This window comes from Hippopotamus amphibius, chromosome 2 (genome assembly GCF_030028045.1).
Source record: "Hippopotamus amphibius kiboko isolate mHipAmp2 chromosome 2, mHipAmp2.hap2, whole genome shotgun sequence".
NCBI lineage: Eukaryota > Metazoa > Chordata > Mammalia > Artiodactyla > Hippopotamidae > Hippopotamus > Hippopotamus amphibius.
The window spans coordinates 209,800,740-209,815,526 of NC_080187.1; positions in this window are offsets into that span (position 1 = coordinate 209,800,740).

The following is a 14,787-nucleotide window of genomic DNA, read 5'->3' on the forward strand; positions in this document are numbered from 1 at the left end:
ACCATTCCAAACAAATGAGCAGCCCATCTTATTCTCTAAGAAGTATGAGCAATGGGTGTCCTTAGCCTCTTGCTACATTTTGGGAAATAGTTTTATAAGTAACCCACATTGATGCTGCTGCCATTTTAACTCCTTTGCCCTTGTTTGGTCTCTAAAGATGTAGACCCTTGGGTTAGCATCCTTAAATGAGTCAAGTTAATGTATTCACAGTTCAACTTTTTGTTCTTCAGCTTTGAATCACATACACTGGAACCTGGCCATAGTATTTTTTCACCTACATCATGGTTCTGCTGCCTGGACCCCAAAAGATAATGATATGGAAAGACTCCAGCTTAATTATGTTCTCTTTTGTCTTTCTATATAAATAGCTTTTAGAAATGTAGATTATTCTTTTTCTCCCCCTCTTGTTTTTTAGAAATGTAGATTACTCTTTTGAAATTCATGGTAACAAATGTGGAGACTACTGCAATTTGATTTGAATAGCAAAGGCATGTTGAGGTCCAGGATCTAAAAAGTTAACCATTCTTAACCTTTTGCTTAGTAAAGCACTGGGTGATTTTAAATTATTAAATTAATCTTTCAAATTATTGAAGAGTTACCTTACCAGTGCGTTGGTCATGGACGAAAACCACTGTCATTATGGAATATATAATGAAAATAGTCATTATATGTGATTTTTTAAATTAATAGTAAAAATCATACAAACAGCTTAAAGATAGTTTATTTTGAAAAGAAAAAAAAACCTATCATGTACACTCTTGTTAGAAACTAACTAAAAATTTTATGGGTTTGTTTCTTAAATATATTTATTAAAGGTAATTTGGGGGTAGCAATAAGAGGAAAGTTTGTCTACCACTCATCAGGAAGAAAACCATAGCTATAGGCTCTTATTTTTAGTATTAAATGTGGCTATAAGTGATTAGAAAAAAAAGATGCCTTAATAATGGGATGAGGAGCCATAGAACAAGACTGACTGAGGGCAACCTAGGTTGAAAAAATAGAAATGCAATTAATTTAGAATCTACTAATTCATTTTAATCTATCTGGGCTTGAAGATTACCTCTATGAAGAAAAGAGTACTAAAGTCTGTTAAGATGGAAGAGGTAAAGAACAGATCTTCTGAAAACTTTTAATATTTTTACTATCTGCAAGTAGTGTTTATAAGTTTAAGCATGCCTGGTAAAATTGCCCTCTCAGATTACCTACTTTATAATGGCAGTTATTATTTGTACATATAAGTAATTATTTAAAAATGTATATTGTACAATTCTCCTTAGAGATCAATTTAATGCATTCTGAGAAATTAGTAATTTTAAAATTATTTCTAGTGGAAATATTAGGTCCTCAGCAGAGTATACCTATAAACTGAACTTTCTCTGAAAATTCTGAATTCTAGCAACTTGAATATAAAAATCACACATCCAATGCACCTGACCAAGTGAATCATGTGAGGACTCTTACCTAGCAGAGGAACACTGTCCTCTGAAATCATTTTGTATGCCTTCTTGTATAGGAGAATTATATGACTTCTACATACGTTTATTCAAAGACAACTTGAGTAAGGGTGACAAATACTTGCCACTAGGCTGGACCAACCAATGTCTATATTCACGTTCATGTGGAGAAGCAATGCTGTAGATGAGGCAGAATAGCAGGTAAACAACAAGCATGTTGATCACAATGTAGTAGCACTTTTTATAATAGCTAAAGAAAGAAACAACATATTCATAAACCCAGGAAAAAATTCTGGGAGAGTATGCACCAGAAAATGTTTAAATTTTTTTTTACAAAGGTTCTCTGTGGGTTATGAGGTTACATTGTTTTTTGTTTGTTTGTTTGTTTTTGTCTCTATTTTCTACATTTTTCAGTTGATAAATAATTTTTGCAATAAGAAAAAGGTATTTTAATGGAAAATTTAGGTATAGCAGATTTGGGGGATGATTGTGCTAGTAGGAATCCTTAGTTGCAGAATATAGAAACTTTCCCTGACTGATACAAGCAGTAGGCAATTTCTTATAAGGCTATCAGAATCAAAGAACAAGGCACAGGAAAAGAGCAGGAAATGGGAAGCTGGGCAGCCTGGAGCAGCCAAGATGGTACTCCAGGATAGTCTTCAGAAGATCCCCATACCTTGGAAGTTATGTCTAGGCTGTGGACTCTGCATCCCTCCATTGCTGTAAATGATCTTTCAGGAGCCTTCATTTTTGTGTCACTCCCTCAAGCTTCAAAACCCTTGGCAGGAATATTTGCAAATGCCCCAGGTGTCAGGGAAAAAGATTATCTGCCCTTTAGTTGGTCCATCCCCCTTTAGCTCCTACAGTGGGATGTATGACCCTGCCTCCCATCTATTTTAGGATTCCGCCTGAAGAGTATTCTGATGCTAGGTGATCAAAAGCAAAGTCCACTCAAGTGTTCTGATTAAACAAAACTGTGAAGGTTTCCTAATGATCCAAATTAGCCTTGTCTGAGCTCCTCCCCTTCTCACTACTATTTACCAGAAGAGACTTGCTATAGTCTAAATGTGCACCTCCCTCTACAATTCATATATTGAAATCCTAATCCCCAAAGTGTTGGTCTTCGGGGGTGGGGCCTCCTCCTACAAGAGGTGACTAAATCATGAGCCATCATGGTTGAGATTTGTGCCCTTATTAAAGAGGCCCCACAGAGCTCCCGAGCCTTTCTGCCATGTGAGAACACAGTGAGACGTCTGCAACCTGGAAGACAGCCTTCACCCAACCATGCTGGCACCTGACCTCGGACTCCCAGCCTCCAGAACTGTGAGAAATGAACGTTTCTTTTAATTTGTAAACCACCCAACCTGTGGTATTTGGTTATAGCAACCCAAACAGACTAAGACAAGACTGCATCACCTATCCAGGATCAACCTAAAACAGAGCTAATATCTGAACTCTTTAATTTCCTTTCAAATGCCTCCCTCTCCAAACCCTAGGTCAGAAGAAACAATGTACTATTGTTTTTTTTTTGGTTTTTTGGTTTTTTGTACTATTGTTGATGTCAATGAAATACTTAACAAATCTGAGCTGGTAATAACTTTAAGACTCTGAGAAGAAGGATCCCCAGTAGAGATAATTGATTTTAAATTACAAGGAATTTAGTCCTAAGGGCTATGCTAAGGATAGGAATAATCTACAAGTCATATGTCATGAATAAACGCAGAGATCTCTGGATATCAAGTGATGTAAGATCTTGAGTAGTGATGTATTACTGCTGATGGATCTCTCTCTACTGCTGTGAGCGTATTTTCAGGCTTAGGTGCAGAACTAAGCTGAGGGGTATGAGATGTGTAGTAAAAATTTATTGGAAGTAGGCAAGTGGTCACAGACTAAACAAGGGTTCACAATAGGATGCAGTCACTTTAAGGACAATTTTGAACAAAAAATGCTGATGGTGAAAGAAATGCAAAAACCACAAACACATCAAAGAGGCCCATATTCCTGGGAACAAAAAGGAAGGTCAGAAAGGATCTGCTTATAGAAAACATATTAATCTTGGGATGTTGTCCTTTTGCCTCTTGCCCCCCATCATCTCAGGTCACTTAGCTTAGATTGCTTTTCAGCTGGAGAAAGCAAATGATACCCTTGCAAGGACTCTGCACAACATTATAGGAATTCAACTGTTTTATTTTTACAACTATTAAAGCATGGTTTAACTGTTAGATGGATAGAAGCTCCTTATAAATGTCAGTAACTTCTCTCCAGAGATGCAGTGCTCAAGATTCTGTTCATTGACATACAAAATGCTCTTCACGATCAAGTGTTTTACGTATTAGAATTTAACTCTTTCTCAGACAATTTAATACAAACTGTGACAGACAGCTAATTATTCAACAAAATCCATTTCCTCTTCTTCCTGGACACAAAGCTTGACTATGCTTCCCAGCTGCCCTTGTTAGATTGGGCCATATGACTGAGTTCTAGCCAGGGCAGTGTGAGTAGAAGTAATATTTGCCACTTTGAGGGCTAAAATCTTGAATGCATGCTGACTGAGATGGAAGTGACAGAGTGACCTTAGAAGCCATGTATTGTTCATGAAGGTAGAACCCCTGTCTGCCTGGGTCTCTGTGGAGAGAGGTTCTACCAACCTACTCACTTGCTCATCAAGAGACAATGTGTGACCAACATAGAAACTTCTATGGTACTGTGCTGTTACATGTTTGTTTTTGTTACTGCAGCCTAGGCTAACTAATACACTAATAAAACTTTTTTTTCAGTCTTAGTTTTTGATTTATTTATGATTTTGTAGATCAACTGTAAATTTTAAATATTTATCATTGTATTTGCAATATATCTTTGAATTAGAGGTTCTAAAGCACCATAAAACAGAAATAAAAGAGTTGTACTGTTGACTCTTGAACAACATGGGTTTGAACTGTGCGGGCCCACTTATATGCGGGTTAAAAAAAATAAATACGGTAGAATACAATCCAAGGATGGTTGAATCCGTGGATGCAGACTGAAAGTTACAGAGGGCTGACTATGGGCCTTGAGCATCCACAGATTTTGGTATCCACAGTGGCTCTTGGAACCAGTCCCCCATGGATACCAAGGGATGGCTGTATTTAGTAATAAGCACTTAATGAAAAGATCATTGTAAAGGAGTCTATATAAATGACATACAAGTATATCTTTCCCCCTCAAATTTAGTGCTTGGCTCATAGTAGGTATAAAATAAAATATCTTTTCTCAACAAGAAATGAACCTCCCTCCCAAGCTCCAGACTGACATTTCAGTTGCCCAAGGGACATCATTCCAGTTCCCTACAGGAACACCCACACAACATTTCCACAACTAAAACGATCTTCCCTGTCAACCTCTACCTACTTTGCCTCTACCAAAATACCATCATGCTCCTCATTCCCTTGTTTTTATCAAGGGTACCCTCGAATTGTCCTCTGTCAACTCACATAGCCAAATGGTTGCTTTATCTTCTAAAGTTTTGTTTCCCAAATATCTTTCCTCCTTTCAGCCCACTTTCTCTATTCTATCCAAGAGTACTCAACCAGCTCTAATCAACCCTATGTGACAGTAGCTCCCAGGCTTCTAGTTTTCTGACCAATAACATTGCAAAAAGAAAAGTTATTTAAGAATCAACATATGATTGCCAACTTTTAATTTTGCCAAATAACATTATTTAAAAAAACTTTTAATGGCTGAATAATATTCATATATAAATATGTATCACATTTATACATATCATATATATGTGTGTGTGTATATAAATATATCACATTTTATTTATCCAGTCATCCATTGACAATTAGTTTGTTTCCATGTCTTGTCTGTTGTAAATAATGCTGCAATGAACATGGTCATTTATCATATATTTTCTATAGACTATTTTTAAAATAGTGAGGTAGAGAGGGCTCATTTCAGTATATAGGAAAGCTTTTTACCTTAAATAAATTAAATTTTATGCAAATCATGACATTCTCCAAGATTTTCTACTCAGGTAGTTAGAAACCTTTCTGTGGACCAGCACTGGCCCTCAGGTCCTGATATCCTCCCATGGCCAGATGAATATTTCTGAGCTCCAGTCACAGTGCTCCTTCAATCAATAGTAGCCTCTTTGGTGCCAGGTGGCCTACGCCCTGCAAACTGGCATTTAATCTCCCAACAAGAAGACCCGACACTACCTTCGCATTATCATCTCCAATTTCCAGACAAATCAGACCTTTTCTATGTTTGATGTGATTCTCACAGCTTATACGCTCTTTCCTTTTTAACCTCACCAGTCAAAGTTCTCCCCAAAACTTAAGATCAATTTTGATGGCACTGCATCACAAAACCTTTTATGATCCACCCAAATAAATAAGATCTTTCTTCTCCTTGAACCTTTATAACACTGTAAAGGGTATCAAGGGGCCACTTACTTCCATGTACTATGTTTATTTACTCCTCCCACAATAAATTCTTGAAGGTAAGAATAATGTTTGACACATTTTTGTTACCCCTGCATCTTATTTATATATATATAATGACATATATATAAAATGACTAAATAAATGCTTTGTGCATAGTGCAAAGTTCCTTTGAAACATTTAAATAACTTTGATATTCAATGTCACCTAAATAGCAATAGGGTATTGGGGAAACAGGGATTGCTAAGTAACTTCTTTATTCTTTCCAACATGAGGGAAACAAAAATAAATTCTTGTTTCTATGACCATAACACAGAAGCTTGTTTACTATAAAAATTTTATTTTAGACTCCTACTCAGGAATTGTCTTTTATTTTAGGATCCTACCCAGGGATTGAATCGTCTTAAAAGATAATTTGTAGGAGATATGGGAATTACAGAGCTCCCTAACTCTAATCTACTTTTGTGTCTATGCCAGTTTTAGTGAAGGTACAAAATATTTTTTCCTTTGGGTTTTATATTCATCAAAAAGCAAAAAAGAACGAGACGACAAAGCTCAAAGGCCTGAAAGCATAAAATTTCTAGAAGAAGATATAGGGGGTAAACTCCTTGACATTGGTCTTGGCAGTGCTTTTTTGGATTTGATACCAGAAGCAAAGGCAACAAATAAACAGGTGAGACGACATCAAATTAAAAAGCACAGCAAAGCATATCAACAAAATGAAAAGGCAACCTACAGAATGGGAGAAAATATCTGCAAATCATGTATCTGATAAGGTTAATACTCAAAATATATAAACAACAACTCCATAGCAACAACAACAAAGAGAACCCAAGCAGAAAATGCATAGAGGAAATGAACATACTTTTTTTCCAAATAAGACATATGAATGGACAACAGGTACATGAAAAGGTATTCAAAATCACTAATCATCAGGAAAATGCAAATCAAAACCTCAATGACCTATCACCTCACACCTATTAGAATGTCTTTTATCAGAAATACAAGAGATAACACCCGTTATCAAGGATTTGGAGAAGAGGGAACCCTTGTGCACTGCTGGAGGGGATGTACATTGGTGTACCCACTGTGGAAAACAGTATGGGATTTCCTTAAAAGATTAAAAATAGAACTATCATATGATCCAGCAATTCCACTTCTGAGTATATAGCTGAAGGGAAAAAAATCACTATCTGGAGAAGATATCTGCACCCCCATGTTTACTGCAGCATTACTTACAATAGCCAAGATATGGAAACAACCTAAGTGTGAATGAATAAACAAAACATGAGATATAAAAATAAAAGAAGGAAATTCTGCCATTTGCAACAACATGGATCGACCTTGAGGGCATTATCCTAAATGAGAAGTCAGAGAAATACAAATACTGTATGATCTCACTTATATGTGGAATCTTAAAAAACAACTCAGGTACAGAGAACAGATTGATGTTGCCAGAGGTAGGGAGTGGGGGTGTGGGTGGGGAAAATGGGTAAAGGTAGTTAAAAGGTACAAACTTCCAGTTATAAGATAAATAAGTTCTGGGGATGTAATGTACAGCATAGTGACTAAAGTTGATAATATTGTACTGTACATTGGAAAGTTGCTAAAAGAGTAGGTCTTAAAAGTTCTCATAACAGGAAAAATAAATAAATATTTGTGGTGATAGATGTTAGCTAAACTTATTGTGGTAGTCATTTTGCAATATATACATATATCAAAGCATCATGTTCTACATCTAAAACTAAGGAAATCTGAGCACTTGTACTGCTGTGTTCTTTGACCTAAGAAATCTAACTTTTGTTAGAAGCATTACGTTTGTCTGTAATGCTCTATAAATGTGAAAATCAATACATAAATGTTTTAGTTTCCTCCAATTATATGAATATAAAATTTAGCAGATTAGAATGAGTATATTTTATTGAGCTATTAATTGTTTTTAGGGAGGCATGAAAATAAAGGACAGAACTCTGTAAAAATATAGGACTTTCAATTTGGATTTTGAATTTGAGCGGCAGCATCTGGTAAGAGGATCTTTATGCTTAGCCTTTCTCTACAGCTAGAGATGAGAAAAACATAATGGTTCCTTAAATTCATTCCTTTTAAAAAAATGAATCTCTTGATTTCCAGCTCTGGGTGTGATTGAGTACCTGACATTGGACTCACCTTCCTGCTTTAAACAACAATAAAAACTAGATAAGTATAAAACAATGATTGAAGGCACTGGACAGCAACCAAGGCAGAAAAGGGAAGCATGTGTGGTTGCTTCATGTTCATCCCAGCACAGAAATATAGAGCCCAAGCAGAGAATAAGAGTGTCTCTGGGCAGAGGAAACAGAAATCAAAGTTCAGGCCTGCTAACCGAGCTAGGTTTGAAGCGCAAGGTGCCTTAAAGAAGATAGCTGCAAAGAAGGAGCCCTCCAAAACTGCATAAAAATTTCCCTCAGGTACTTGGCCCACTGTTGAGATGTGAATAAGCACGACAAGACTCCAGGAGACCTAGCAGAGGACAATTTCTGGGAGTCTGAGAGCTGAACAGAGATTTCAGAGGTTTCATAATATGGGGAGACATGAGAGGTTAGGCCCAGCCTAATGCAGAATGTATAAACCTTCACAAATACCTATGCATTAGAGACCCCAGAAAGGCCACATCTAGGCTTAAGGACCCTGAACTAGCAGTATTACCAATAGGAGTAAGGACTAGACTTAAATAGACACTTGTTGCCAGAACAAGATTCATACTCAGAGGAAGACAGTATAATCTAGAGCCTCTTCACTGTATTAATCACTGTTATTAACCAGTGGATACACACACACACACACACACACACACACACACAAAACCAACCACTGGACATACAGAAGAAAAAGAAAAAAACAACCAAATCATCATGAGATAAAGCAGTAAAAGAAGCAGACCTAGAGATGATTCATATATTAGAAGTTATCACTCAAAAACTTCAAAATAACTATATTTAGTATGGTAAAGAAATTGGAGGAAAAGATAGACAAAATGGATAAGAAGAATACTTCAGTAGAGAATTTAAATCTAGGAATAGAAGTCAACTGGGCATTCTAGAAATGCAAGTTGAAATATCTGCAATTAAGAACTAGTTGAATGGTTAAAGTATGAGTCTAGATTCAAAGATAGTCATAAAAAATATTTAAACTGAACAGAGAAGGAAAAAATACTGAAAAAGAACAAAGTATGAGAGAGATTTGGGTTGCAGGCAAAAGGTTTAACATACATGTAATTTAAGTCCCAAAAGGAGAGAGAGAGACAGGACATATGTGATATTTGAAGATCGATGCCTGAGAATTTTCCTTATGAATGATAAAGCTCACACATTCAAAAAGCTTCACAAACACCAAGCAGGATAATAAAAGAAAACCACACTTAAGGACACCATAGTCAAACTTTTGAAAAGTTAATAAGAAAATCTTTAAAGTGGCCAGGAAAAAAATTTCTCCTGGGGAAATTATTATAAAAATAATAGTTGATATTTTAACAAAAACCTATGGACATTGAAAGGCAATGAAATAACGTCTTTAAACTGCTAAAAGGTCAAACCACCAACAACAAAAACACAAAAAATCTTGTCAAACTGGAATTCCGTACCAAAAAGAAGGAAAAAGCTTCAAATATTAGAGTAAAAACAAAATGTTCTCAGATAAATAAAAGCTGCAAAGTTGTATCCCTAGCAGGCTTACATGACCAAAAAAAAAAAAAAATCCTAAAGGGATTTATTCAGATTAAAGGGAAATGATCCTACATCATCATACTCAGTAAATATAAAAGACTATTGACTATTAACAATAATAACAAATATTTGTGGGGTTTATAACATAGGTAGGGAATAAAATACGTAAAATCAATAAAAATGTGGGGGGGGTACAGATGGAGATCAACTGTTGTAAGATTCTTGCATTATTTGTGACAATGATAGGTACACTGTAATGAGAATACACTTTTTAAATTCTAGGATTAAGTGCTGAAAGACTGACAGTAAAAGGGAAACAAAAAAGATAAAATAGAATATTAAAATACCTGATTAATAAAAAGAAGGCATGAAAGGAGGAAGAAAAGAACAGATGGGAAAAATAGAAAATGAATAGCAAGATAGTAGACTTAACCCCAACTTAATTATGTCATAATCAGAGTTAAGTGTAAGTGTAAAGGAACAAAACATCCAATAAAAAACGTAGGTTGGTAGAAGATTTTTTTAAAAGACCCAATTATATGCAGCTTGCACAAGACATGCCAAAATACACCAAAGTATGAGAACAGAATAAGTTTTGAGTGAAAAGACAAATCAAATGTCATTTAAACAACTAACCAAAGAAAGCAAGTATGATTACATTAATACAATCATATATAATCAAATAATCAGAGAAAGTAAACTTTTAAGTCAAGAAGCTATTACTTGAAATAAAGAGAGAAATTCCATATTGATAAGAGTTAATTCAACAGGAAGCAACAATAATGCACCTAAGAATATAGATATAAAATGCATAAAGCAGCAACTGACAGGGTAAAAGGATAGACAAATCCACAATCATATTTGGAGAATTCAACACAGAACGAATTCAACACAGAACAATCAGAAAAGTTAAATATGGAATATCTAAGCAACACTATCAGCCAATTTTACCGAATTAGTATTCATAGAATACTATACCCCCAAACTACAGAATACACATTCTTTTCAAGTACAAGGTAACACTTATCAAATAAACCATACTTCAGTCCATAAAGCAAGTTTCAACAAATTTCAAAGGCTTAAAATCATGTGGTGTATTATCTATCTAACCACAATAGAATTAAATTAGTATACACTAACAGAACTATAACTTAAAAAATCTCAAAGTATTTAGAAATTAAGGGAAAAACTTCAAAAATAAACTTTGGGTCAAAGCAGTCATTATAATGGGAATTATAAAGTAATCTGAACATTAGCTTAGATTATAATGGAAATGCAACTTACCAAAATCAGTGAGATGCAGTTAAAGCAATATTTAAAAATAAGTTTATAGATTGAAATATTCATACTAGAAAAGACAAATAGCTGTAAATCAATGACCTAAGCTCTCACTGCAAAATGTTAGAAAAAGAACTTTTAAAAGATCAAAAGCAGGCAGAAAGAAGGAAATAATAAAAATAAGAGCATAAATCACCAAAATAGAATATACACCTATAACAGAGTATATCCATATAGCCAAAAACTGTTTTCTATGGGGAAAAAAAACCCCCTAGCAATAGTGAATAAGAAAATAGAGAACACACACACACATACACACACACACACACACACACAAAACAGTATCAAGAAAGAGATGATATTATGAATAACTTATGCCAACAAATATGAATATTTAGATGAATGGACAAATTCCTTGAAAAACACAACTTACCAAAATATAATCAAGAAGAAATAGAAAATCTGAATAGTCCTATATCTATTAAATACATTGACAGCAGGACTTACCTGGTGGTCCAGTGGCTAAGACTTCATGCTCCCAATGCAGGGGACCCAGGTTCAATCCCTGGTCAGGGAACTAATCCCACATGCTGCAACTAAGAGTTAGCATGCTGCAACTAAAGATCTGCATGCCGTAACTAAGACCCAACACAGCCAAATAAGTAAATAATTTTTAAAAATAATAAATTGATAGCAAACCTTTCCACAAAGTAAACTCCAAGCACAGATGGCTTCACTGGTGAAATCTATCACATATTTAGTGAAGAAAAGATACTAATTTATGTAAATTCTTTCAGTAAATAGAGGATAAGAGGATATTTCCTAATGCATTATGAGTCCAGCATAACCTGGATATAAAACTTTACAAGGATATTACAAAAAAGGCAATCACAGGCCAATATCTTCATGAACATAGGTACATATTCCTAAACAAAATTTAGCAAATGAGATCTATTGGAGGGTAACAAGGGCAGTTTAACATGAGAAAATCAGTCAATGAAATTTGTCACAATAAGGTAGAGGTAAAAACCCATGTCATACTCTCAGTAGATTCAGAAAAAGCATTCAATAAAAGGGAGAATCAGTTCACAACTAAAACATCTTAAACTGGCATGTCAGGGAACTTCTTCAACCTGATAAAGGACATCTGAGAAAATCCCAGAGCTAACATGGTACAATTATGGTGAAACGCTGAAAAATATTGCCTTAAAGTCAGAAAAGGGCAAGCATTTTCACCATTACCACTTCTGTTTGACATTGTATTGGAAGTCTTAGCCAATGTGACAAAACAAGAGAAAGACATAGGTATACAGATTGTAAAAGGTTGAAGTAAAACTGTCTTTACTGCAGACAATATGATAGTTTACAATGAAAACTCTTTTTAAATCTATGAAAAAAATACTAAAATTGAAGCATGAATTTAAGAACATTATATGATTATTCTTCATTGTAGGTTTTTCTCTCACCACTTTAAGTATATCATATCACTCCCTTCTGGCCTGCAGAGTTTCTGCTGAAAAGTCAGCTGATAGCCTTATGGGAGTTCCCTTGTATGTTATTTGTTGCTTTTAATGTTCTATCATTAATTTTTGTCATTTTGATTACAATGAGTCATGGTGTATTCCTCTGCGGGTTAATCCTGTATGGGACTCTCTGTGCTTCCTGGACTAGGTCGACTGTTTCCTTTCGCAGGTTAGGAAAGTTCTCAGCTATTATCTCTCAAAATATTTTCTCAGGCCCTTTCTCTCTCTCTTCTGCTTCTGGGACCCCTATAATGTGAATATTAGTGTGCTTGATGTTGTCTCAAAGGTCTCTTAAACTGTCCTCATTTCATTTCATTCCTTTTTCTTTAATCTGTTTGAAGGCAGTGATTTCTACTACTCTGTCTTCCAGCTCACTGATCTGTTCTTCTGCCTCATTTAGTCTACTATCAATTCCTTCTAGTATATTGTTCATTTCAGTTATTGTATTCTTTAATTATATTTGGTTGTTCTTAATATTTTCTAATTTTGTTAAAAAACTTCTAATTTCTCGCTCTGTGCATCCATTCTCCTGAATTCTTTGATCATCTTTATGATCATTACTCTGAACTCTTTATTAGGTAGATTGCCAATCTCCACATCACTTAGTTCTTCTTCTGGGGTTTTATCTTGTCCCTTCACCTGAAACATATTCCTCTGTTGCTTCATTTTGTCTAAATTGCTACTGGTATTTTTATGTATGTGGCAGGTTATGTTTCTCCACCTTGGAGAAGTGGCCCTCTATAGGAGACATCCTATGCATCCCAGCAGTGCACTCCTCTCTTGTCACCCAAGGGCCAGAGGCCAGCTGGTCCCAGGGTAATGACTGGCCTACACTAGCAGATTTGGTCTGCAGGCTACAGAACCATAGTTTTCTTGCTGCTGGTGTCTGCCCCCTGGTGGGTAAAGCTGGTCTAGAGGCTTGTGCAGGCTTCCTAGTGGGAGGGGCTGGTGCCTGCCCCCTCGTGGGTAGAGCTGGATCTTGGTGCTCTGATGGGCAAGGCCCTGTCTAGGGGCATGTCTAGAGGTGCCCGTTGGCTCAGGAAGCCTTTAATAGCCTGTCTACTGATGGATGGGGCTGTGTCCCTGTCCAGTTTGTTGTTTGGCCTGAGAAATCCCAACACTGAAAGCTACAGGCTGTTGGGTGGGGCCAGGGCTTGGTGCCAAAATGTAAGCCTCCAGGAGAGCTCACACAGATGAATGCTCCCCAAAATGTCCATCACCAGTGTCTATGTCCCCAGGTGGGCCATACCCATCCCTTGCCTCCCCAGGAGGCTCTCCAAGTAGGTCTGGCCCAGGCTCCCATCAAATGACTGCTTTTGCCCTTGGTCCTGGTGCATGTGAGATTTTGTGTGCATCCTTTAAGAGTGAGGTCTCTATTTTCCCCAATCTCCTGGAGCTCCTGCAGTCAAGCCCTGCTAGCCTTCAAAGCCAAATGCTCTGGGGGCTCCTCTAACCATTTCTAGACCCCTGGGCTGGGGGTCTGACATGGGGTTCAGAACTCTTACTCCTGTGGGAGAGCCTCTGTAATATAATTATTCTCAAGTTTGTGGTTTGCCTACCCAGGGGGTATGGGATTTTACTATATTCCAAGTCTTCCCCTCCTACCCATCTCACTGTGGTTCTATCTTTATGTCATTAGTTGTAGAGGATCTTTTTTGGTAGGTTTCAGTCTTTTTCAATGATGGTTGTTCTGCAAATTGTGATTTTGGTGTACTTGTGAGAGGAGGTGAGCTTAGGGTCCTTCTACTCCATGATCTTGGCCGCTTCTCCCCTCCAGGTTTTTCTTAATGCAATTCCTTCACCTTTCATTGTGTAGGTCAGGGGTCGTGGGCTCTAAGCTGGACTCTACTCAGGGTAAATGAAGTTATGGGCCAGCTGGACTCTTATCTGGAGTTACTGGAGGAGAATTTGCTTTCAAGCTTATTCAGGTATCAGCAGAATTCAGTTCCTTGCAGGTGTAGGACAGAGGTCCTCATTTCCTTGCTGGCGGTCAGGCAAGGACTGCTGTTTGCTCTTAGAAACTGCCCACATTCCTTCTCATGTGGCCCCTCCATCTTCAAAAAAGCAAAAGCACATCCATGCCTTCTCATGCTTGGAATCCTTCTGACTTCCTCTGCCTACAACCAAGAATACTCTACACAGCAAAGCTCTCATTCAGATTTGATGGAGAAATGAAAAGCTTTACAGACGAGCAAAAGCTAAAAGAATTCAGCACCGCCAAACCAGCTTTACAACAAATGGCAAAGGAACTGCTCTAGGAAAAGAAAAGGCCACAACTAGAAACAAGAAAACTACAAAATGGAAAAGATCACCAGTTAAGGCAAACATACAATAAAGGTAGGAAATCATCCATGCACAAAGTTAGTAGGGAGGTTAAAAGACAAAAGTAGTAAAATCATTTGTATCC